The sequence below is a fragment of the Ambystoma mexicanum genome, chromosome 4p (genome assembly GCF_040938575.1).
Source record: "Ambystoma mexicanum isolate Mex_15411 chromosome 4p, UKY_AmexF1_1, whole genome shotgun sequence".
NCBI lineage: Eukaryota > Metazoa > Chordata > Amphibia > Caudata > Ambystomatidae > Ambystoma > Ambystoma mexicanum.
Genome location: NC_090927.1, coordinates 300396733 through 300423923, shown reverse-complemented (window position 1 = coordinate 300423923; position 27191 = coordinate 300396733). Strand labels below are relative to the sequence as shown.

Genomic DNA, 27191 nt, shown 5'->3' with positions numbered 1-27191 from the left:
GTGGTCACCACAGGGGAGTCAGGGGTGTTATGTGCCATTTTAGCCTTTTGACAAGGAACCTCGGCAGAGCCAGTGCTAGCATATCTAGAGAGTGTTTCTGGGACACCTTAGGGCCTGCTGATAAGTTAGCCTCAAAAAGGGGAGCCTCAGAAGAGGGGTATGAGAAGACTTATGGTGCATGACTGGCTTCTGTGCCCCCTCAGCAGCATTGGTTCCACCACAGGTCTGAGTGTGAGGAGGCTCGGAGTCACTCCCCGAAGCCAGGACCATCGAAGTGAGCCCCTCAATCTTGCCAATTTTAGAAATAGCCCCAAGAAGGGGAACCTCAGGGGTAACCCTGGTAAGTTTAGTCACCTTGAGAGGGACCTTGAGTCGCGACTAGTTGCACTTAGTCTCGAGAAGCGGAAATCTCGGGGCTGAACCTGGTAAAAACAGCACCAGAAGAACTGGGCCCAACTTTAGCCCCTAAAGGTAGAAACTCGGATGAAGATCTGGTCTTGACAGCCCCTTTCAAGGAGTCCTCTGAGGATGCTCCAGTGCGCCTCATAGATCCCTTGCGTGACACCTCAGGGATATCCCTTGTAATAGATCTGCTTGAGCCCCTCCCAGACGCAGAAGACCCCGGGAAGAATTACCCCGGCCCTGAAAAGGAACTTACCGGCCATCTCCTTTTTTCTTCAATGACGAGCTGTAAATGAGGAGCAACACGTTGAAAAACGTCCTCCCATCTGACAAGCCGACAGAGTGCCCAGACAGAGAGGGAGTCACTGTAGAAGCACGCGTTCCAACAGTGGTCTGGACCTAGGCACTCCAGGCAAAGAGTTGGGATTGGCCTCGCGAAGCGACGTTCGCAGGATGAACAGGACACGAATCCCGGATGCTCTGGCATAGACGGAAAAAGAGAGGACTGTGGAACTGGAGCAAGATTGAAGGACAAGGGAACAAAGAAGAAAAATCTCCCCTGTAATGCTAGTGCATTCGACACCGACCGCGCGGAGAAAAGGACTGAAGGGCGATGCACGGGGCAGAGCTCAGGAGGGGGGGGGCTATGGTCACGTGCGGTAGCCCAGCAGAAAAATAAAAGAAGGACAAACATTTTCATTTTTGATGCTTTAAAAGTGCTCCGGTCCCATTCCAAAGGATGAAATGTCCCACAAGTATGGAGGAAAGGGGACGGGACGTAGGAGTAGGAAGATTTGAGGTTAGTGAGCCAGCGTTTCAGGTTTCTTTTTTTTTAAATTAATTTGTTTAGTTGCATAACAACTTTTCAAATATATGTAAACATAAAATTAATTTAATTACAATTAATTTCATTTCAATTAATTTCATTTATAATAAAACTATGATTAAATTGACACTTAAAATTAAAAACATCATTATTCACTTTTATCCTTCTTGCTTTGACTATGGTCAGGCACAGCGATTTCTAAAAAGTGAACAATTGCTGCTTTTACCGATACTCTAGGGCATGAAAAAACCAATTGCCAAATTTCCTGAACATTTAAGTGTGCCGTAAAATCAAACACTCTTAGAAAAAGTTTTTTGCGAATCGCACTCAAGGCAGGACATAGCACCAGTAAACGTTTGTGTTTTGGGTTCACAATCATTTAAACAATAAAGGCAATGTATTAACTCTTTAGGAATTATTCTCCTTCGCACCAATACATCGCGCGTATGCCACAAATTCAGCCTAAAACGCATATACTGACATCGAATACGAGATGAGGGACATTTAATCAGATATTCAGCCATTTGTCTATACCTTTTTGTCCCAAATAATGATGTATCAAAGTCCTTATATTGCTTACAAATCTCTGCATTCTGAATCCAATCAGTTTGGAAGAGTTTGATTTTTGCTCTCCCAGGGTTGTTCATTAATAATTCCAAATCAATAGATGCTTCTGTCATAGCAATATGTTATTTTGCACCAGATTTTTGATAGTGTGCTGTAGTTTGATAATAGATGTTTGGCTACTATGCTCAACACATTATGCATTTGAATACTCAGTATACATTTGCGTAACAAGGAACACATTTTCCATAACAATTGAGAATACAGAGAGAGTGACCCCAATTCGTATCGGATCAGGGGTAGCGGGGTGCAGTGGGGCAAATTCAATACTTTTTTCCAAAAACTGGCTTCCAGTTTGTTCCACTCCTCTTTTTTTAATCACACAAAAGGCCTCCATGCCATATATTAGAATTGGCGTTACTTTCATTTGATAAAATGACAGGACATGTTTAAGTGAAAATGTCCCAAACCTGAATGCTAATATTTTAGCTTGTGATGTTAAAGCTCGAAGTTTAGACTCTAGTTCACATCTGTGGTGAATTTGGTTAATTGTGTTTGAAAAAATTATACCTAGATATTTGTAATGATCAACTACAGTCAAACTTCTGTTTTGAATTCTCCATGGGCCTTCTTGTTTTATTTTTGTTTTTAGATGGTCTCGGCTTGCATACTACCACCTGTGATTTATTGATGTTTATGATCATGTTATTCCTTTTGGTGTATGCATCTAGAGCTTGTAGCATGTTTTGCAGCCCACTAGGGATTTGAGACATAATTACCAGATCGTCGGCATAGAGTAGATATTTTATTTTTTGGTTGCCTAACTTTGGTGCGTCACAGATCGTGCTAGTGAATATGTCACCCATATCCAGAATGAAAAAATTAAATAAAAATGATGCAAGAGAACATCCTTGTTTTAGACCTCTCTTCGTAGCTATTATTTCTGATAAATGGCCCCCATATGTTCGACGTACTTGCATTGTGGTATTCATATGGAGTAGCATAACCAAAGTTAATATGGAAGCAGGACACTTATGTTTTTTACATTTTGTTGTATAGCATAGTTCTGACAATCGAATCAAATGCCGCATGAAAATCGATAAATGCCAGGTATAATGGTTGGCTCTTTTCTGCGTATTGCTGTTTTATTAAGTTTAGGCATAAGATATTTGGCACTGTGCCCAAGCCTGACACAAAGCCTGCTTGAAATGGATAATTTAGATGCTGAGCTGTAGTCCATTTGTTTAGTTCTTTCAATAAAAGTCTTCCATAGATTTTACCAGGGACATCAAGCAGTGAAATGGGTCGATAACTAGTCGGCAGTTGACAATTTCCCTTTTTAAATAGGGGCACAGTTATGGCATGCGTCCAACTATTTGGGATCACTTGCTCTTGGTTTATGGCTATGAAAATGTTGTACAATATAGATGTCCAAAGTTCCTGTTGCAATTTCAGCTGGTAGTTAGATAACCCATCAGGGCCAAACGCCTTTGAATTGCTTGCTGATTTGATCAAGAGCCATATGTCCTCTTGATCAAATTCTAAGTTGAATTTGTGCATGGACGTGTTAACCTCTAGGCATAAAGTTTTGTAAAGTGCTGTACCCATTTTTGTTCATTGACTGCATTCGCTTGGATTGCTACCTGTGAACCAACTGTTGCCCGATTAATGATCGACCACATTTTTGCTGTATTTTTAGTGGCTAAAATGCTCAGTATGTTGGCACCATCATTTTGACACAATTGGGCTCGATGTTGTCTTACCCAATTTACATATTGAATTTTAGCCTTCCTGAGTTGAAGCGCCTTTTGATCTGGAGGGTTGCTAGCTATACGCCTCACTTCGGCACGATATGCTCTTTTTCTCAATTTCAATTCTGGATCAAATGAAGGTAGATGAGGTTTAGCTTTTAACTTGACAAATGTTGATTTGGGCTGCTGGAAAAGTTGTATTGCATTACTATATTCCGTTCCCAGATGGCCCCTGCTCCCCACTTCCCTAGAGAGTGAATTTGTCAGAAATGTGTTAAAGTGCTGTAAACTCTCCTCAGACCATCTAAGGAGATTCATCCAAGGATTGACACAAAGGTGGTTTCCTTGCTGCGTATTATTGCAAATTGTTTTTTGATACTCGTTTACCCAAGTCATTGCCTAAATATTGTGTTCACTTTTTTCCTGAGTGCAGCACCTCAAAACCCACTACAATTGAAAATAAGTTGTCATTTACATACATGTAGTCTATTATGGAAAGATTACTCCCTCGTTTCCACGTGGCATGAGGTGGCATTTCTGTTTTGAATGTCCCATTAAGCATATGGAGATTTCGATGTTTCGTGAATAACTTCCATCTATGTATTTTAAGTTTATCACTTTGCGTTTTACTTTCCCAACTGTTAATATTAAGATCACCCGCCATTACTACATAGGATACTGTGGTGTCAGTTTCAATTAAATCCAAAAGCGTGGACAAGTCATGATAAAATTTAGTTTCTGTTATTGCCATGCTATTCCAATATATATTTAAAATTGCATAAACAGTATACCCAATGATCGCCTTAACCATGAGCATTTGATTGTTTGGCATTGCCCATAATTCCGATAATGTTACTTTTGTTGAATTGATGGCAATTAGAAGCCCCGAAGATGGTCTTCCAGAGGAATGTTCAAATGCAGGGTTTAAATAGATATCATGGTTATCCCACACCGGAATTGATGTCAACCACGTCTCTTGCAATAATATGATGTCTATAGACCCTAAATTACTATCATCATTGTTGAGTAAATGGGCAAACCCTCTTGTGTTCCAACTTGAAAGTGTAGCTAAATTTTGTCGATTTGATCTGTCTAGTTAACAAGGTTTTTGGGAGCATTTACATTGACAAGTGTTAGGCATTTGTTGTCTTGAGTTTTCCTCCTTCTCTTGAGCTGCATATCTTCTATGAGCAATCACTTGATTTAATTCAACGTTTTGTTTTATATTGGTGGTTATTTCAGGGCTTAACTCAAAACACAGGTTATATAAAGCATTTTTTGATGACCATATTACGTTTTGGACGACTTGGGAATTTAGCCAGAGTCGAACCGAATTGAGCTTTCCATCTTTAGTAAATTCTACACAGTCAATATCAGAGGATGTTATGTCCTCTAACTCTGTTATTTCTGAGAAGATTGCCATTACCGATCTCCTGTTTAGATCATATTGATCTCCAGGGGGCGGGCGGCATGCTAGTGTCAAAGAATATGTTGCCAGACGTTTCAATCCTAGTTTGAGGTCAGGATTTGATTTCTCATTTCTTTCATTTTTCCTTTCCCCCAACTGAGGCTTGTTCAAACTTGTACGATTATGACTAGCTTCAATGGTTCTCAGGACTGTTTCAATTCTGTTTTAGAACTTTAGTGGATGGACATGTGCGAATTGCTTGCTATTTAGTCATTGTTCATTATGTTAGCTGTTTTTAGCGCCGATGCTGGTGCTAAAAGGGGGCCACAAGGATTTAGAGGTTCAGAACCATTATATATATTATGGCTAGACTCTTCTTTGCCCTCATGAACCCTTCCCTCAAACAGCCTGGTTCCGATCTTCTCTCTCTCAGCAGTTGGCATTTGCCGTTCTCTCACTATGCCTGGTTTGTTGGCTTCCAGTGCTCTATGGCTAATCATATAAGCATCCACAGCTTTCCGTATCTCCAGTCTATGCTGGTTCATTGCTTCTAAATCACGGGCTTTTGCCAATGCAATCGCTCCCACTTTATGGCCCATCGCTGTAACACTTTTATCCAGTTGATCATTTGATTCAGGACAAGAATCTGAATTACCGATGTCTATGTGCTGCAGTAGATCATCTAATGGAGCATATGACATCTGACCAACTGAGACTTTCATCAGACTTTTATTCTCTTTCGCTAATGCTTGTTGTTTATATTTTTTCTTTATCGCCTGACAAGCGGAAGTTGCACTTTTTTGAGGTAGATTAATAGCCCTAAAAAACTGCGTAGTACTTGCTGTCAGCCCCCTCTTTTCATTCTTTGATTTTTTTGACGGGTTTGTTAATACTATTTTCTAAAAGAGAGCCCGCTTTACCTGCCTTAAAGATGGTGTAGTTCTTTTTAGAAGCAGCTTCCTAGTTACTGCTAGCTACTAATTCTACTGCAGATTTTTTGTTTTGCGGAACATGGCCCGGCTCCATTATCTCAAGTATGACTTTTTCAATATATGGTGGAGATATGAGTGTCTTTTTTAGCTTGCCAGGCCCCAGGGATTTGCCGACATTAGGGGTTTGGCAAGCGACCGCCATCCCAGGTATTTTCGGTTTTTTAGTCGGAGTCCGGGATAGGAGTCTGTTGGTAAGTTGTTGTTCAAACGTTTCTTGCCAAATTCGTATGTCTTCCATATTAGTGGTGTGTTTAGCAAGTTTATAATCAATGGACTCATTTAATTTACGCAATGCCTGAATTGCCATATTCATGGCGTGCAATGTTACTTCAAGTAGCTTTCCATTTTGCGTTTCACTAGAGGACTCTGTGGCCATTTGAAGCAAATTTGGAGGTTTTCTAGGTGTTGGTTGCATGAAGGAGACACTCGAAGCAGAACTACTGTTCCCCTCTTCAGGGGAATCAAACAAAACTGGGGATTTGGAGATATTATCTGGGAGAACTTGTATTGAAAAGGCAGTACCTTCAGGGTCTAAATCTTTAACTGCCACTTCTGAACTCAGGCAAGTTATAATATTCTTTTATGGTAATTTAGCTGTTAAGGGGATTGCTTTTAGTAGGGCACTATCTGAAATTGACAATCCTTCAGAGAGGGATATATGAACAACCTCAGGCTCAGGGATTGGGGGTATTACCCTGTCCGGGGGAGGATAGTTTGACTTACAAGTTTTCAGTGTTGCGCTTGACGTTATGGTACTACCTGCAACACTCGCGCCTGTTATTCCAGTTTGCAACTGGTCCGACCCCAGGACTGTGCTAGTAATGGTCTATTCTCTGGCCTCTTTCCAAAATATACGGATGTCTTTACAATTTCCCAAATTTGGAGAAGCCATACCTCTTTCTTTTGACTTCCACGAACAAGGGGTGGAGCATGTCATGCTTGCTGCGCGTTGCCGCGGCACCGGGGTTAGTAATATTCTTTGACCTCTAACCGCCAGGGAGCCCGTTGCAAGAGGCATACCAGTTTTCAAAGTGCGTGGTTGCATCTTACTTACAAGTAGGAGCGGAAGATGTCGTGGGGCCTTAAACTCCGCTACCCAGTGGGAATGCGAACAAGAGATGCCACCAACCTATGCACACCTGAAACAAGACCGCAAGTAGGGGGGGGTGGCCTCCAGCGCCTAACAGCCGCACAACAGTCAGCGCCCTTTACCCTGGCGGGCTTAACGCCGCAAGGGTGGCTGAATATGAGGCCAGGTGATGTCATGTGATCAGTCACGTGTGGTCGCTTAGCTCCACCTCCTCCGGGAAGCAACAAGGGCACAGCAAGAGCTAGTCTTTGCTCGCAGTGCTGTGAAAGGCAGGTAAGCGTTTCCTTGTAAAAACAAAAGTTCCAAATACAGCAATGTATTAATTGCGTAGGGTGGTATTCGGATTGCAGGTGCCACAGAAGTTTGTTTCATCACTGCAAGGGATCTCACTTTGTGTACGCCTCTTGAACCTTGATATTAGGCAACTCTGGTTCATATCAACAGTCTCCTTGGGATATATTTGTTTACGTGAGGGTTCAGATAAGTTTGGCTTGCCATTTTACAACTAACAGGAAATGAGGGACAGAACTTGGAGAATAATTGATCTCCTTGGGAGGAACAAATTGAGCCCTTTCAGGCCAGTGGAGGTATGCCCTGAGACTCCAGACTCAGGACAAGTGTTGCTTTGTTTACGATTAGTTGTAATTATTTCAGGTGATTTTCTGTTTAATCCCAGATAGAGGCTATTACATTAGTGGAGTCATGAGAGGATCAGGGCTCTGGTAAAATTCATTTTGTGATTTATATCAAGATATGGTACACTCTTACTACTGTTGTGGGGTTGGAAGTGGGATTCAAGCCAGTGAGCCAACTTTAGGTTGTGGTGAACATGTATGGTTAAAAAACTCTTCGGGTTTTCGACTGGACTCAGAGGATAGACGCTGCTTGCATAAGGGGTGGCCATGTGAATGGTTGTGAAACAGGTGTAGATAACCCAAAGCTGAACAAATTACTTACCCCAGGTAACGTTCTTTCGATTGGATGTTCCTTCCTCATCTTTGATAGCCTCCCAAAGTAGTAATAGTCTTGGAGGTGGGAAAATAATTGATATCTGCCTTTAGCAGTTATCATGGACCAAGTGCAAGACAGCTTTCCCAAAAGCTCCCTCTTGAGTAGTAGGAGTGCCCAGGGAGTAATGTTTCACAAAAGGTATGTATGGTAGACCATGTGGCTGCCGCGCAAATGTCTTTAATAGGTACTCCTCTCTGAAGAGCGGAAGAGGTTGCCATGCCCCTGGTTGAATGAGCACTTAAACCATCTGGGGGATCTTCACCAGCTAGTCTTTAGCATTCTTGGCTAGCCAGAATAATCCATCTGGATTAAGTCGGTTTAGGTTTTGCTAACCACAATTTATGACCTTTATATCCAATTAATAATGGGTCGCCCTGGTGAATTTTTGACTTACTTTAAGAATAACCTTATCCTTGTGGAAGACCATATATGGAGGTTTACAAGACAGTGCTTGCAATTCGCTCACCCTGCGGGCAGATGCGATTGCGACTACTAAAACAGTTTCTAGTGAAGGAAGTCTTAATGGACATGAATGCATGAGTTCAAAAGGAATGCATGTTAAGAATTTGAATACAAGATTTAGATCCCAAACAGTGACCTGAAAGGGAGTAGGAGGAAACACATTAGCGAGTCCTTTAAGAAACTGAATGATTAAAGGGATTTTAAAGTATGAGGTTTCCTCTGAGGAGCACTTGAAAATCGAAAGTGCTGCCAGATAACCTTTTACTGCTGTGATCTGGCGCCCAGAATTGCTAAGTGAAGTAGAAAAGTTAACACTGTGGGTGTATCACACGGACATGGATCCACATTCTTATCCATAGACCAGCTGCTGAACCTGTTCCAACAACAGCGGTATAAGAATTTTGTTGATAGCCTTCTGGCCCAAAGCAAAATCTCCATTATATCTTCCAGGAGGTCCCAATCCTTGTACCTCAGCCTCTCAGAAACCATGCGCGAAGGCTGAGTGTTTAGACCTCTGGATGGAGAACCTGACCCTCCTCTCATGAGAGAAGCTCATCTCGTTGTGAAAGACATATCGGAGGGCAGATGGACATGTCCAGAAAGTCTGGGTACCACGTCCTCCTGGCCCAATTCAGAGCAATTAGGATCATGGATTTCCTGAACTTTCTCAACCTCCCGATCACGTGAGAAATGACAGGGACTGGAGGAACCTCGTACAGAAGTAGAAACTCCCAGTCCACCACGAACGCATCTCCTAGAACTCATACTTCCGATTGACACTGGTTGCAAACAGATCCACTTGAGGGGTTCCCCAAAGGGTGAAGATCTCTTGAAGGACTTTCTGAGCAGGTTCCCACTAGTAGGAGACTTTGCTCTGCCTGCTCAGAGCATCCGCCGCTGTGTTCTCCTCACCGGCTAGGTGAGATTCCTTCTTGAATTGCCCAGTACCAGAGCTGCACTGCCTCCTGCACAGTGGTGGTGACCCTACACCACCTCTCTTGCTGAGGTAGTACATGGCTACTGTGTTGTCAGTCATTATCAGGACATTCTTTCCCTGTTCACAGGGTAGAAAGGCCTTAAGCGCTAGTCTGATTGCCCTCAGCTCCAAAAGGTTGATGTGTAGTTTGGACTCTGATGGAGACCAGCAACAGTTGATTGTCAGATCGTTGGTGTGGGCTCCACACCCCATGAGTGAGGCATCCGTCACTGTTATCCGCAGCCATGGTTGCCAAAATGTTTCTCTCTTCAGAATGCAGTCCTCGCAGACCCACCACAGAAGGTGTTGTGCAACTCTGCTCGGAACTTTAAGGAGGTCTGACATCCTGCCTAAGAATTGGGACCGTTGAGTCCTGAGAGCCCATTGGAGGGATCTCATTCTCAGGCAAGTCTCTGGCACCAGAAAAATGCAGGAAACCATAAGGCCGAGCAACCTAAAAAAATGCTTTAATAAAATTGAAGGCCTGTAGACTCTGGGCACTCTGAAATTAGGTGTCCATCTGCCGAATGTGAGTTTTTTTCCCCCCCCAGTAGGCATCCAGGACTACTCCAATAAATTGGAGTCTTTGAGATGGTATCATAATTGACTTCTTGTAATTGGAGAAGCCCAGTATGTGGAGAAAGTGGCAAGTCACGCTGCAATGTTCCAGGGTCTGTCCGGGAGAACTAGCCCTGACCAGCTAATCGTCCAGTTATGGGTAGGCGTGAATCCCCCCCTCTCCTGAGACTCGCTGCCACCACCGACATCAACTTGGTGAACACCCTCGGACAGAGGTCAGCCCAAATGCCAGAACTCGAAATGAACTTGCGAAACGCCAACTGTGAACATCAGGTACTTTCTGTGCTTGTGATGGATAGGCACATGAAAGTAAGCATCCTGAAGGTCCAATAATGCCATCCAGTCTTGGAGATGGAGGGCCTGAAGGATCTGAGAAAGGGTAACCATCTTGAACTTGTCCTTCCTGAGGAACTTGTTTAAGTCCAAGATGGGTCTCAATCCTGGGTCCTTTTTTGGGGATTAGAAAATCTGGGGAGTATCTATTGCATCTCTCTAGCAGGGTCAACATTTCCTGCATAAGGAGCAGATCTGGAATTTTCAATGAGCTGTCCCCCGATGGATGATCCTGGGGCCTTTTTGGAAAAGGAAGGCAGTAACCCTGGGCTACCGGTTCCAGTGCCTAAGCATCCAAAGTAATGTATTGCCACTCTTTCAGATGCTGCGAGAGCCTGCCTCCCACTGGGGTCTTGTGGATTAAGACCTCAGTGGTTTTGAGGCAGCTGAAGCAGCGGCTGAAGGCAAAGCTGCCGCTGCTTAGGCTGATTTAGCACCTCTTCCTCATCCACCACAAGGAAATCTTTGTCCTCTGACTGGCTTGTCCTCGTCCTCTTCCAATTGAGGAGTAGAAACGAAAGGACTTACCCCTCCAAGATGACATACTGGAGTAGGAATGTTGAGGCTGTCTAATAGCGGCTTTAAGAGATTTAGGCACTGCTTTTGAGGTCTGTAGCCATTCCAGACTTTCATCAGCCACGCAAATCTGCATAGCACAGTGCTAGTCACCATGGATCTGCCAATACTATCTGCAGTATCCAGACCTGACTTGAGGCACTCACACATCGACTCCTTACCATGCTTGACGATAGCCAGGAAGTCGTCTCTCTCTCTTCCCCTTCGGGGATGTGGTCAGCGGCCACTGCTGCACAATCCCACAGGATAAATGAAAAACTTAGATAAAGCACAGGTGGCATTTGCCAATTTCAAGGCCATGCTACCGGCAGTAAATACTTTCCGCGCCCAAGCGTCCACCTGTTTATCATTGCTGTTTGTAGGAATGGTAGGGTAGGCAGATTGGTGATCGAAGCAGCCACGTCCGCTAAACAAACGTTCTGGAGTCGGATGCTTGGTTAAGTAATCTGAGTCACTGCTTGACAGTCTAGATTTCTTGGGAAAACTCTTAACCGCAGGAATAGAATCTGGGGTTTCCCAATTTGTTTTAACACTTTTTGCAAAGCAATACGGAATGGCAAAATGGGATCCCTCTGTGGACCTTGGTCTAATATGTCCGTCACGTCATCCTGTTAAAAAGGAGGAGCAGGTCTACTCCATCCCAAATATTCTACTACCTTTCTCATCAATTGTCTATACGAGTTGCCAGCATGATCTGCAGGATCTGCAGGATCTGCAGGATCTGCAGGATCTGGCTTTCCAGCTCAGGATATGTATCTACTCCACTGGCTGTTTGTAGTTTGTCATAGAGATCTTTAATTCTAGATTCATCTGAAATAAACTCATCTGGCACCTATGGATTGCCATATTGAAGACCAAACTGTGTCTGATCATCATCAGATGGTCCATGTTCTTCTTAGAGTGAAGAAAGAGATTTAAAGAAATCTTTTTGTGGTAGAGGCTTGTAAGATTTCTCTTGTGTTGCCATCAATGGCTCCGAAAAAGTCTTCGGAGTAGGCCTCGAGGCCAATGGCAGCAAAGTCTTCGACTTGGGTGTCAATGGCTTCGATATGGGTGCCTAAGGTTCCGACGTCGAGGCCGTTGCTGCAACAGATTTTGTTTTCTTCGAAGATGTCTTCAACAAAACACTTGAAGGGCTGGGCACTCGACTCGTCAAGATCCTCAACACCTTTTCACTCTTTCGAGGCTTTGAAGGCTCTTGATGTTAGTCAGGCTTGCGTCCCAGACTCGAGGGTGCACAGGGTTTAGCCTTAGACTTTCCCTTGTCGTCTTTATGCAGAGCGACTGGGACATGGTCTTTCGAGGGAGTAGGGGCTTCTCGCTCGTAGATTTTCATTATCTCCCTCAAATCCTTCCCATTTTGTTGGGGAGTCGGATTTAGTTGGACATGCTATTCTCTCGGGTGAGGAGTCACTCGAGGATGAAGTAGACATATGACGTCTTTTCTTCACCTTCCTGGAAGATGAAGAATGACGCACACAATTTCTTGATCGAAATTTCTTCAATCTTTTTCGATGAGGCGAATCTCTTGACTCATCCAAAGTACTTTTTTTCCAGACAGAAGGGGATTTTGGAATTCTATCCACCGTCAATTTACATTTGCGCTCTCTCAGAGCCTTGTCAGTCATCGCCTTACAGGATTTGCACTCCTTCGTACGATGCTCCGTGCCGAGGCACCACAGGCAAAAGCAGTGGGGGTTGGCGATGGACATCTCCGACCCGCAATCCTGACATTTCTTAAAACCCGTCTTGTGCGTTGATGAAGACATGATGTTTTATTTAACAAACTGAAGCATGCCGTAATTTCTCTCAAAGCGAAAGCGCATCGGAAAAACTGAACAGAAGCCAACGGGCGCTGCACGTGCTGCATATAATGCGGATGACGTCGACTATCAGACGGAGGCCTTTCAGGGACATCGAGTCATTGACGCTACCGCACAGTGCCCTCTGTTGAGAAATCTTTTTTCCGAAGCAGCTCAATCTGGAAGACAAACATCAAAGATGAGGAATATGTGGGAGGACACAATCCATTAGAAAATCTCTGCATTAATGCATCGAAGACAAATATCTTTGGTGCAGTCCTATATTCTCTGGAGGATTTCAGTAATATGTAAGGTGGGTGTTTTCTGGTTCCATGTTCACAAGAACCTTGAAGCCATCTGCATACAGGTGAGAAAATTTAGTAAACCGGTCGATGACGCCCAAAGGTTTAATACACACATTAAATAGCCATGGGTATAAGATGGACCCTTTGGGCACCCAACAATGAAAGGAGAATATCGATGAGGATTTGAAATGTCCTATTTTGATCCTTGCAGTGTATTCAAGGTAGTTTGTAATCCAGTCCAGGGCCGTTCATTAAATTCCCATTTGCTTTTTATTACTCTTTGCACTAGTATGAGGTGGTTCACAGCATCATAAAGAGTTGATATATTGAGGAGTAGGAGGGTATAATGTCATCAAGTGATTTTCAGAGAAGAGTGCGCAGTCACTCTGCTGAGAAGGCTGTTGTCCATTGCTGTTACCTGTGGAGGACGAGCTGCACTACTAAACCACTGTTGAGCGGAGTGGAGAAGAGTGGTGTCAGGAAGTTGCTTTCCCTTACCGCCTTTAAAACGTCGGTTAAGCTGACCATTTAGGTCTAAAATTGGTCTCAAGGAATTGTCTGGCTTCCAGACTACAGACTACAAACAACATGGAATACGTGCCCTTGCCCTTTTGACGCTTTGGTACCTTTTCAATTGCACATTTTATCAATAGTTTTTCCACCTCGTTTTTCAGGATGTTTAAGTGCGGTTACTGTTGTAACCGTGATGGAGTCGCAGGTGGTCTTCCGCTGAACTCTATTATATGTCCTGCCGATATAATAGCCATAGCCCACCTGTGTGTGGTTATTTGTTCCCAATGTTGCAGATGGTACTGCAAGTTTCCTCCCACCTGTTGATGTTTGAACGTGGGGAATCGGAAGCAATGGGAGTCAGGCTTGTCTCTGTTCCTACCTCTCAAGGTAGTTGTTGTGGGATGTCTCCTTAAGAGCACTTTTGTAGTCCTTTGGTCTGTAAAGATAGGATCTTCTATATCCTTGGTAGTAGGTCTGAGAACAGGAAGACCCTCGTTAGTAGAACTTTCCACCCCTGTTTGCAGTTGTTGATCGACCCCAGACTCTTCGAAACAAGCGAAAAGTGTAGTTGACGACCTTGCGGTATCTGCCCTTTTCACTTTTAGTACCTGGTCAATTTTGGGACAAAAAGTTGGGGCCCCCTCAAAAGTCATGTCTAATAACTGATTGCATGTCTGGTCTGAAATTGGTGCATTTTAGCCATGATTGTCTTCGTAAAACAACCCTGTTGCTGATTTGTTTGAATGCAGTTTTTCCTATATCAACTGTGATGTCGAAAGCATAATTTGATGCGCCTTCTCCCTCTCGCAGGATGTCCCAGGCTTGTTCACGTTTGTCCTCTGGCAAGTGTATCACTAGTGCAGCGATTCTGTCCCACATCTCACGGTCATACCTGGAGATTATTGCCATGGAATTTGTCGCCTTAACTGTAGTTGCACCCGTTGCCACATTTTTCTTGTCAAAAGCATCTTGTTTCCTGCTGTCATTATCCGGAGTTACCGCACACTCCTGGCCTTGTGTGTTAAAACTTACTACCTGCCGCCGCTGATATCACTGAGTCGGGGGTTGATTGAAATGTCTGGCATTTCCGGGACATTTCCGACACTCTGAATTTCTTTTCAAAGCGGCCTTTTAATGCTGGCTCTGAGAAAGGTCTTTTCATTAACAGCAGTGCTTCTTCCCATAGGCGATCTAGAATGGGGGTGGACATCACTGCTTTTCTACGTTTCTGCATTAAATCAAAAAGAAACCAATCCTCCTGTTAGGAGGGAATCAGACCAAATTCCTTGCATGCCTTTTGCACATTAGTGTGGAAAGTGCCTATTTCGTCCGGCGGTGACTGTTGAGTCGGTTCCTCAGATACTTGGTCTAGTTCCATGTCTGTGTCCTCCCAGTCTGGTTGTAGAGAGTGGGAGGTAGTACTGTCTGTTTTCCATTATCGCCATGGTCGACGAGTGGAGTTCTCCCCCTTTGTGGTCACGATGTGGCGATTGCAATGGTCTTGGGGAAGAACCCTGTGTTCTCACCAGACTTCCCGATCTATTTCTCTGCCAATATATAACTGGCATGACAGTCGGCTCCTTTGGTGGTGATCTTGTATGCCTAGTTGGTGTATCATTAGCGTGACCGTTTCCCTGTCCTTGTGATATTCTTGGGCAGAATTTCAAGGTATTCCAGAAGGACCAGGTATATCCTCAGGCATGTGTGGGTAGGACTACCCAGAAGGTAATCTCTTCTCCAACTGTTGGACTAGAGACTGCAGTGTGGACAATATTTGCGGCGATAAAGATTGCGGGTTAAGCAGCGGTTCCACCGGCTGGGGCAGGTCTACTGGCGTTTGTAGACCTGGATCCGTAGGTCACAGTGATCGTCTTAATCTTGGAGATCTTAGGGGTGCCTCATGTGGTGAGTACTGTTCCTCATCTGAGAACAGGGGTGAGTATCCCTGTTCAAATTCTGAGTCAATATGGTGCTCCAATATTTGCTAAGGTAGTATTGAGGAGACTCGGGACAAGGATCATTGACTGTTTGTGGGTATTATGGGTTGATTATCGGTTTTCTTGGGTGGCAGTTTTAGAACTATTGGTCTTTCTCCTCTCATTACAGAGCTTTCAGCAGCCTGTGATTTCTTGGCATCTGACTTGAGTGGTTTTCCACTGGAATTGTGAATTTTGTGTTGATCTGACTGAAATCTCCAATTTTGCTTTTCCAGTGTCCTTTTCGCTGTGTTTTACAATTATTCGTGTGTCCGTCGACAAGGACTTTTCAGTAGCCTTCATCGTTGCTTCAGTCGTCGACGATGGCATCACTTCTGGAGATTTCAACAGTGTAGGGGATATTGTATGCACCGTCAACATTGCTGTCAGTGTTTCCATTACAGTTTGATTAGTCGGTAGGTTCTTCGATGACAAGGTCGACATCGAAGGGCATGCCGTCAACGCTGTTGTCGAGAACTTGGTAGCAACTGGTCTGACTGTCGACAGGGCTGTCGACGATGAGGATGGTGTCGAGGAGGGTTTCTGGACCATGGTCGAGGAGATGGTTGTGACCGGATTTTGATTTGTCTTTTGCTTCGCCCGTCGATGACAGGGTTTTAGTCTCAGGTGGTTCTCTCGTCAGCGATGTAGTCGACGGACGGAGGGTTTTTATTAATTTGCCCTACTTTTTCCTTTTTGAAAGAGAAGGCAATCTTTCTTCTGACATGGACCTTTTGTCATGCATGCTGGACGCTACGCTCGTAGAACAGCTAGACCGTTCTACTCCAAATGGAGGCTATTCGATACGTTACCGGGAAAACGACGTTTACACTTTTCACGTCGCTAACTTCACGTGACTTTTGCTTCGTCACGTGAACTACGGTATCACGTATTTAAGCAGCGTAGAAGCTTCACTCGCTGCTTCTGATCGTCTCTATTGGCGTCGTGTAGCTGAACCTCTGATCTACATCCTGGTATATTCCTACAGCTACTTTTGGGCCTTCGATAGCGTGTGTTCCGCCACACGCTGATTCCTGGAGCTATCCCTTCGCGTGATAATCCACACGCGCTCCTTGTCTTCACACGCGGCTGGCCAAGGCTGCGTGAATCCTGCCCGCGTGTAAAATCCACACGCGCTCTTTGTCTTCATACGCGGCTGGCCAAGGCTGCGTGAATCCTGCCCGCGTGTAAAATCCACACGCGCTCTTCGTCTTCATACGCGGCTGGCCAAGGCTGCGTGAATCCTGCCCGCGTGTAAAATCCACACGCGCTCTTTGTCTTCATACGCGGCTGGCCAAGGCTGCGTCAATCCTGCCCGCGTGTAAAATCCACACGCGCTCTTCGTCTTCAAGTGCGGCCGGCCCAGGCTGCGTGAATCCTGCCCGCGTGTAAAATCCACACGCGCTCTTTGTCTTCATACGCGGCTGGCCAAGGCTGCGTAAATCCTGCCCGCGTGTAACATCCACACGCGCTCTTCGTCTTCAAGTGCGGCCGGCCCAGGCTGCGTGAATCCTGCCCGCGTGTAAATTCCACACGCGCTCTTCGTCTTCAAGTGCGGCTGGCCAAGGCTGCGCGAACCCTGCCCGCGTGTAAATCCACACGCGCACGTTGTCTTCACACGCGGCTGGCCCAGGCTGCGCGATTCCTGCCCGCGTGTAAATCCACACGCTCACGTTGTCTTCAAACGCTATTTTCTTCTAACTCCTGCATCTGTGGAATTAACAGAAGGATTGATCCCTAAGTGGGAAGGAAGCCTTTCAAGGATTATTGGAAGTGACTTTGAACTGAACTTTGGACGCTATCCTGTGGTGAATTCAACCCGTATCTAGCGTGAGCCTCGTTCCGTCCGGGATAAGTCTCCCTTACTAATTTTCCCTTCCCTGTCGTTTTGTTCTTCATTTCAAATCCATCAAGAGACTTCTGGATTGTTCTACCCAGAGATACAGGTCAGTGTAATCATTCCTGTCATTATCTAACTCATCATACTCAGGTTGGAGCAGTTATTCATGATACTTTAATTTGTCCTAGGCTGGATTACTATACCTTACCCACGCCCTTTCCAGTGATCCATCGCTCTGCCTGTTTTATCAGCCAGAGGGTTGTATCATTTGGAAGGTCTTTGTTGACTTCACGACTATCAAGTCGGGTGAACAGGGATCCGGAAGACCCTACCTCCTGTATCCTTTTGAATATTGTATCCTTTTCAGTTGATACTTTGGTGCATTCTGACACCTTTTGAGAAGTTGAGGTCTGTCTGCCCTGTCGTCCATCGTACTTCTGAAGGATTATGCCTCTGAAGGGGGGTACTTTCCTTTGTTTAACCATAGGGCTGATCTCCTTTTCCTCTCCATAAGAGTTTTTGTGTTAAAAGTAGCACACATTTCACAGTTTTCCTGTATATGGTATGGGTAGAGACAATATATGCATTCAGCATGTCTATCCCGCACATACACATTTTTAATGCCACATGTTTGGCATGCCTTAAAAAGGGATTTCCATTTTTCTTCCATTCCCCTAGTAAAAAGCCACTTATCTGTTGAAAAATTATGTTGGGTTTTCAGAGACGACAGGTTTCTTGAAGTATTTTCAAGGATTTGAACTTTCTCAGCAGAAACTGTCTCGAGTACTCCTCAGCACGATGTACGGTTCGAATCTGAAGATGGACTCCAGGGTGGGGGCTAGATACTCTACGTTCCATTGGTTGGGGGCAGAATGCACCCAAAAGGACATTGATGAGCTACTAAAGTGAGCCTAAAAGCTTTACTATAAGCTATAATATTAAAGTCAGCATGGAAAATTCAAAGCATGTGCATCCATAAAAGGATTCAATGCTGGAAAAGCAGAAGATCCAGAGGCAGCGGAGTGAGCGGACGCATATGCAACAACCAGTGGATTCACTAGCATTGTGTGACCCCGGAATGCTCCGTGATTGCCCGCTGAACAGATCGAACTGTTTTGACTACCAAACTGATGTAAAGAAATTGAAGTGGCAGGATTAACTTTGAATACCGAACTGATAAAAAGAAGCTAAAGTGGAAGAATAAGAACTTTGGGAACAGACAAGAGAGGTATCATTATACTTACAAAGGTCAGAGTAATTGCCAAAGCCAAGAAAAAGGCAATATTATAAGAAGTTAATAAGAGCTATTATTGCCAAAGCCAAAAGAGGGAAATTAAGAAGAAAGTTGATTATAAACCCTATTGCCACAGTAAGAAAGAAACAATAGTTGGAAATGGCCTAAACACGCATTGTCTAAGCAAAAGAGCAAGTGTGAGAAAAAGCCATTATCAGCATTTGGTTGCTCTAAGAGTGGGAAAACCGGAGCGGCAGGAGAGCTGCCCTTTTTACAGAGAGTATTCAGGGGAGAGGAGCATAACCTGCACTGTATGTGGCAATTACAAGTGTGGAACAAACAGCAGAAATGTGTTTCAGGTATTCCAGAAGAAGTAGTCAAAACAGATGTTGAAAGTCAAAAGACTTTGCTAAATTGTTAGAAGTAAACTGTTCCACAGAGGTACTGTAGTAGTTTTGGGAGATTTTCATTTAATCCTAGCAGGAGAGTATACCAGGGCACAGGACTTTGTAGTTATAGTCCTAGCAGGTGAGTGGATCAGGAAGAAGTCATAGAAGTACTTTGGTGTGGTTAAAGACAGAAGAAGTGGCAAGACCACAACATTATTTTGTGAACTGCTGTGCAACTATCCTGACAAAAGCATTTAACTGTGGAAGTATTTTTGTTTCCTATGAAGAAGTTGCCTTGAACTCTGCTACAAGTGGAGTTATCAAGACTTCTTGAATATTTTGAATTGTTGGTCGAAGTCCAAGCGAGAGAGACTTTTTGGAGCAAGGAGAACTTTATCATTAGAACTTTGTTGCAAGATGGAAGTTTGCTATTTTGAACTGTTGATTGAAACTCCTGTTTGAATCTGTGGAAGGAGATCTCACCCAGGTTACAAGGAGAAACAGTCATCGGGTTTATAGCGTACATAACTTATTTATATTATATTTCAATTGTCATATATAACCTTGTTAATAAGCGTGAGGGATAGATTCCTTTTGTTAGAGTGATTCCTTTAGTTTATTTTGATAGGAAGGGATATCGTTGTCAGGGTAGGGATAGTGAGGCGTTTGTCAAACCCTTTTCAGTTTACAAAATGGCATCTTATGAAAAACCTCTACCAAGTTGTCCGGCTCACATTTCTGACCCCTCACAACACCCTATACAATGCAGTGATGCACAGACCTGCTGTTTTCATGAAGAACCTTGGCTGTTGCTACACTGTTTGAACCACTACCATAAACCAATGGCACTAACTATGTGGAGAATGTTAATATTCTTCCAAGTAAATGAATCATTTCTTCCAACTAAATAAAAGTATTTTCGTTTCCATGTGTATATTTTGTCAGCAAAGTGTCATCAGGAAGTCTACTTTCTTTCCCCCGTGGCCCCTAAAATACTTTCCTCTAATATTCTAGGAGGGGTGTCATTTATGATTCTAAACACCAATTCTAGAATACTTGGGGAAAGCGTTTGATTGTATTCAGGATGCAAATTTGGGGAAATGTCGCCCCCTGGTGACATCTTCCTTAAGATTTTTACTGGATACTGTATTTTTCACTGTGCCGCGCTCCAACGATTCCGTAATATTCACATTTTCTCCAATATAACGCAACGTTTCTTCTAGGTAAGTCTGTTGCAGTTCCTGTGCAAGCATCAGAAGTAAATGCAACCTTTCTAGTTTATTAGAATTTCTCACATGGAGCTATGCCTCGGCTATCCAATTTCTCTTCTGTGAGTTTTGTAATGTGCATTTTGAAAGGCAGAGCACAGCTTCTCTAAAGCAACTGGAACATTTCTTTGAATCCTTCAACTTCCCACTATTGAAAGACGTCTTTGATGCTTAGCTACATCACAAGTTTATTCAATGGCTTTGCACAGTGCAGCACAGCAAGGCTTCCCAACCAGAAATTCTTGAAACCATCTCAGTTTTGGAAGACTGATTAATAAGTCTAAACAAGGGAGTGAAACACCAGGAAGATAAATATGATAAATATAGATAACATTTTAATACAGTGTGTGGCTACATATGTAGGAGATCGATTTACTCACGGTTTTGGGCAAAAATATACAATGATCAATGAAGTGGCTCTTGGGGGTTCTCGGTTTATCCTCAGGAGAGTATTGTGGTCAACGTATTTCTCATAAAAACACTTTATCGAGGCCAACAGCGCAACTGTGAATTCAAAGGGAATTGTATATTATTCATGACTGATGCAAAACAAATACAAAGTGTAAATTCCTTTGACCATTTTGTGATCTATATCTGAGTGGTATTCTAACTCAACAGTACATTTATTAGTGCTTGTTTGATTGAAGTTGCATTGCATATTCTTAATTTTATTTGCGATGCTCTATATACAGTCAAGCCTGAAGTGGACTTCGCTGCGCAACACTTTCACCTAAATTGCTTATGGTTTGATAATGTAGAGCTACACTTTAGCTATGGTTTTCTCTTCTGTACTTTAAAAATGATTTCACTAGTTTGTGTGTAATGCATTAGAATAAGTAGAAGTGTGCAGTTATTAGAACATAAATATGTATGGGGAAACCCTGTTATAAAGTAAGAAGCAAGAATAATCAAAAGCTTATTTTGTTTCTTCTATGCTCATGTGTAGCAAGGACTAACATCATGGGTATATATAACTGTTTCAACTTTGGTTGCCTTTGAAACATTTCATTGCATTTGATATGATGCAAAAGTTTCGTTTTTGCATGAATTGTTACAATTAGTAGTTAGGTCCTGCAAGCAAAGAAAAACGAGAGTGAAAGAAATATCCTAGTTATAAAACGAGGAGCTCCAACAAAAGGAGCCACAATGGTGGGGAGGTATTCTGTATCTTCAAGCTGTATTAGGCAGCCTGGAATATTAGCTTGAAAAATATTTAATTTCACTGGCCATTGGTGTCAGATGTGGTGTTTATATGCGACACGTTTATTCGGTCAAGCAAAACAATCTATAATGTAAGCGCCATTAGCGAGACTGCGATTTCTTTTCTTTATAGAACTTACGTTTTTTTGTTATTGGAGTCATTAAATCAATATATTGCTGAATAGCATTTCACAAATACCACTGAACATTAATGAGCATTGGTTTGTGCGCGATATACGTTTGTTTGATTGATCAATCTAATGTAGTGCTTTTTTGTTAAGCATTACTAACCATATGATATTCCAATCTAAGGCAATCTACTACCTTAGGATTGTGGCCATGTTCTTCTCCATATTCTTGAGTTATAGGGGTATGGAATCTTAAAGTGAATAATAAGTTATTCTCTCGGGAGGATAGCTCAGGGGCAACGGGCTCGCCTTGCAAGCAAGACGACACGGAGCAACACAGGTTTGAGCCCCGGGTCCGCGCTTAGAATCCTCTGGGTATTAAGTGTGTTATAAATAACCAATCATATCATACCAATCATATCATGAGTTAATCACATGCATGTAATTGCTCAGCTGAACTCCACCAACAAAGTTTTAAACCAGACCCAAGTCTCTTCATGTTTAACTAGTAATTATAGCCATTTACTGTGTTTAGTACTAAATGTATCATAATTGGGCCACAAAATGTGCACTCGCCACTAGCCATTGTATAGTGATCGACTCTTGGCACTTAAGAAAGGGTGTGCTGTGTGCATGTGGAGAATTGAGGGGAGCGAGTGACTTTATACCACGCTAGCAGCATGAAACCCGAAATTTGCACCCCTGAAAACGTTCTGAAAGCGTGAAACTGCTTTAAAACATTCACGTTAATCGTGTGTGCAGAACAAATGTTTTAGTGTATAACTCGGGTGTAAAAGTCATAAAAAGTTAGTCGCCATCTCGAAATCATGCACATACAGACACCCAATTTCTTAAACGCCAGCAGTCAATTATCACCAGCCAATGGCTAGTGGAAATTATGTGACCTGTACTAGAACTAAAATGCACTTAGCTATTGTGTGCGCAACAAATGTAAAGGGGATTAAACATGATCCATAACTATATAATGCAGTTCGTTTAGTTACAGAAAATGGAACAGTTTCATATCGGAATTTAATTAGGTCCTTACACTTTTTGATTAAAGGTTTGCCCCCTTCTGCCCCATTTTACACTATCTGCTACAAATAGGACTTGTTCTAAGCAAAAGAATTTAAATCCTGTAATATCTATTAAATGTTCTTTGCATCAGTGAGCAGATAGTAGGAGGTCGATATCCTGACTTCTTTATAGACTACATGTGTTTATTAACCTGTTCTTGTGCATCCTGCTTGTGTTGCCAATGCATATACATCACAAATACAAAATATCACATGTACACAGTAAGTTGCATTACAATTAACACATTTTATTTTGTAATACATTTCAGTATATGCTTTGAACCTAGTTTTGCTCAATGCAAATGGGAAGACTTTGCCGAATCCACATTTAAAGAAGCATGTTGATTTACAGGATAACCAAGTAATGGCCTTCAGATTTGTTCCCTTCAAATGTACGTTTCAGCTTTCTGATTCTCTGAGGTTTGTTTTATTGTTTGGATGTTAGGTTGGTCAACAATATATTTCGTAACGCCTGCATGATTTACTGGAATAAATCTGACCACCTTTCCTGGTTTGCTTTCACAGATTTTCATTTTGGGATTTAATAAATCGGTTCTGGATTTGGCTGCAGTGTATTTAATTTCGTTGTTAATATCATGTTTCTTATATATCTTCTTTGTAAAAATCTAGTTGTGATCGATTCTTTTGTTTGACATACTCTTGATTTTTACTGCAGTTACTCTTCGCTCAGAATAATTTTCCTTTAGGGACCTTATTAAATTACACATCTTTGAAGTCTACTAGTGCTGTTAAGAATGGAACCGACTTCAGTTGCTTTTTTTAATCTTTCACTTTCAAGCTGGTTGTCAGCGATGGCCAGATTCATATCGAGAAACTCTCTATTGGCTGGACTATATTATGTTGTTAAAGTGACCCCAAACAGATTGTGATTAAGAAGGTATGAAAGTGCCATACTTTCAGTCGATGAGCCTTCCCAGATTATCGGCAATATATGTAGTCCCTAACTTGCCACATATTTCATCCTGTGCAAAGTATGTTATGGACGTGATAGAGAAACTATGGTCATTTGACGTACATAGAGAATGAACCTCCATAGAGACACGCAGGTATTGAGCTTTGCATTGAGAACATGCATTGTACGACTTGTGCATGATGTTTGCATGGTAAATCATAGGGTGGAGATCTACATCTGCAAACGTAGAAAAGGGTTCTGTCAATGAACTGATCCCACAGATGACAGGTCGTAAATGTGAAACTTTGTGACCGGTTTTGAAATTTTGGGAAGAAAGTATACGGTCTGTAAAATAAAGTGTTTAATTAATACATAAAATGCAGAATAGTTTTTTCCAAAAGTTGTTCTCGTTTGGATCTTTCGATATGTTGGTGTAGTTGTACACATAGCAGACATCTTTTGTTGCATATGTGATACATGCCTCCTTGCCATTATTACAACATTACTACCCTTATATACAGGTTTGGTTATTAACACGTCACCCTGTTGCAATTGCCTAAGGGTGCAGTTACACTTGACATGCACAGCACAGCAGTGAGAGATAGTCAGCTTCAGGGAGTCTTGTACAACAGATGAGGGGCTGAACCAGGCTGGCTAAGTTAGGTGAAGCTCTGCACAGAAAAACACTGGCAACACACTTCTACACTGCCTGCAGCAGACTCGCCTTTTCTGTTCGTGATTGCAGATGAACCCTCCCCTCTCCCTAGAGAAGAGACACAAAAAATCATCTTTTCCTCTACATTCAAGTTCACAATGCAACTTTATGAAGGTGAACATTGTCCACTTGGTTTTGCCGAAAGAAGCAATCGCAGCATGACACTACCTTATATGCAGTTGCACTCTACAGACAGGACAGCATTGAGTGTAGTTCCTGTCTTCTGAGCAGTACAACTCACGCAGCCAGGCACAGCCACTCAGATATTCGACAAAATAGATACATTGATTGGCTCGATTTCAGTTAGTTAATGGATTCAGGATTCTGCCACTGCTGGTATTATAATGACACTGGCAGTGGCGAGCACTGGCTTCTACAGAGGTGGCGGTTCTATGCTTGACTCATATTGGTTTAGTAATGGCTACCTGCAATGGCATAGTGCTCCAGGAGCCCGATAATAAATGAAAAGAACATGTACACTCCCAGACATCAATTGCTATTTGATCCCCTCTAACCACTACCCATGGCGCTACTCCACCTCGCAGTAATATACGATTCCACAACGGTGCACTGTGCAAGCATTAGAGAGTTAGAGAGGTAAAGAAGCAGTCTAACAACTGACATTTGAATGAGTGACAAGTTAAATGTATTGTACTAGACTCATGAGTCATAGCCAACCATGGTCATTTATCATTTGCATAGAGCTTAAAAAAATTTAAAAAAAGAATACAAACAGCCCACCACAAACTCGCCCCACTTCCGATTTGAGGACCCAAGCGCAGAGTACAACAATTACATCTTTAGCCTTTGTGTTGGGCTGGATGGTACACTGCCATACCAGCCAGTCTGATACAGCATCCATTAGTCCCCATCAGTCACACTTCTCACCCAGGCTCAATCCCTGTATACACCCTTAGCCTACGCCTAAAAAAGTGCTGCTAGACGTATGTACGGATACAGGATCATCCCCCAGCTCTGCAACAGGAAGCATCAAATGCCCCAATAATGGCATCCTAGTACTAGTAGAAGAACAGTAGGAGCAACATATTGCTCCTGGGCCTGGCTGTCTGATGGTGCAGGAGACAGGAAACAAAGAAACTCCTACTCTCGCAAGTGTATATGCGGTGGACCCTGTGCTTTCTAGCATATGTGACAACATTGCCGGAAGCCATGCAGGCACTTTAGACTGGCCCAAGTGCCCACAAAGCAACATCCATACCACTTTGCCCTGCACACAGAGAGCAGCTGCGCACACTCATTCTGAGCAGCTCACATGGAGTGGATTGGTAAAAAAAACCAATCCACACAAATTGCCCCCACAGAATAGATAATACATTTCAATGACTTTCTGCTCCATGAGATTTGTAGCCATGAGCCAAGGAGCAAACAGTTGCTCAACTAGAATTGGGATTTTGTTAATGTAATGTAAGAATATCTTTAATAATTGTTGTAGCCTTGGCTCTAGGAATTTATTTTCAAAGACCAGGTGTAATAGGTCCAACCCTTCACGTGATATAACACCAGTGGCAGCTGGTGATTTTCTTCTTTTTGAAAAAACATTTTTTAAGTGAAATGGTGCAAACATTTCCAATTAATATGCGCGAGTGTCAGAGCGTAACAAGAGCAAGGGGTGCATTCAGAGGGTTCAACCATGATTTTCTTTTTTTTAATTATGGTTGGAAATGGGGCATTTTGCAGCACACAAATTAGTATACAGTGTGACCGGGCGCCCGCCACAATGAACCTCTCCAGTGTGTTAATTGTAGCTGTTCCAACAATCGAAAGGACTGTCATTTCTTAAAAAGGTATCTTTAGGGCCTACTGCGTTCTTGGGATGTTTGGTGCTACGGCCACCCCCCTCTCCAACTCGACTACCCCGGCCCTTTTCCTCCTGCCCCCAGGAGTCTATAATGGGGGGTTAGTATTATGGGAAGGTGAACCCGACGGTGGTTCTTCCTTTGGCTAAAAGGGGCTGCCCCAAGACAGTGGCTAGCTACCGCCCTATGGGTCTTCTAGTTATCCATGACCTACCCCAAATTAGTACTCTATGGGAGTTACGGGATGGTGCCTCCTTCCACCAGTTCCACATGGTCTCTCCCGACCCATCACTGAACTGGGTCCCAGGATGTTCTGCTCCTGTAGTACTACTGTACATTTGCTCTTACACTCCGCCTTCCTAACCTCCGCCCTTAGATGTTACAAATCTCCTTATTCCTCTACCTTCAGCGACTCATACCTACAACTACCACTCAACTACCAATAACTCTGCCACTATCTCCTTCCTTCCGCCTCACTACTACTCCACCTTTTAATCACACTCTGCTCTGACCACTGCTTCCACACTACCACAACTCTCTCCACTGTTCCTACTATTACCACTACTACTACTCTCACTAACTCTCCCCCATTGCCATCACTTCCAATACTGTTGCTACCACTCACTACCATCTACTACAACAAACTACCACCTGACTCCTCCCAAAACTACCACTACTTCCACCAGTCCCAACTACTAATACATTCTACTCTATCGCTATTCCACAGTCCTTACTCTCACCCAAACACTCCACAGACCCCCCTCTGTCCAAAAGCCTCTGCACTGCTTTTGCCTCCTTTGGTCTCTCAGACATCCTGTTCCACCTCCAGTCCTCACCAAACTAACTCACACTGCACAACTCGCATGCACTTCCCTAAATACCCACATCCCGTCCCAGGATTAGATACTCACCCTGTCCAATCACCTACTTGGCTCCAGGCGTGTGGCTGGGGAAGTGCTTAGGTATGCTTCAAAAAGGGCTTGTAGGTATGTGTAAAGGTGCTAATTAAGCGTCCCAAAGGGGGTTGCAAGTATAGGATACAAAA

The 27191-nt window shown here is 43.2% G+C and overlaps 1 protein-coding gene across 7 annotated transcripts in view; it reads right to left on the bottom strand.

Moving 5' to 3' along the window:
* The window catches only part of ITSN2 (intersectin 2), a 2589317-nt gene that overhangs the window by 2403802 nt on the left and 158324 nt on the right, over positions 1-27191 (bottom strand). For 5 of the 7 annotated variants that reach the window (XM_069605851.1, XM_069605856.1, XM_069605854.1 and 2 more), the window contains exon 2: positions 20678-20801. The exons of the other annotated variants lie outside the window; for them this stretch is intronic. The gene's annotated coding sequence lies outside the window, so the exon portion shown is untranslated. The remainder of the gene's footprint in view (positions 1-20677; positions 20802-27191) is intronic. 7 annotated transcript variants of the gene reach the window in all.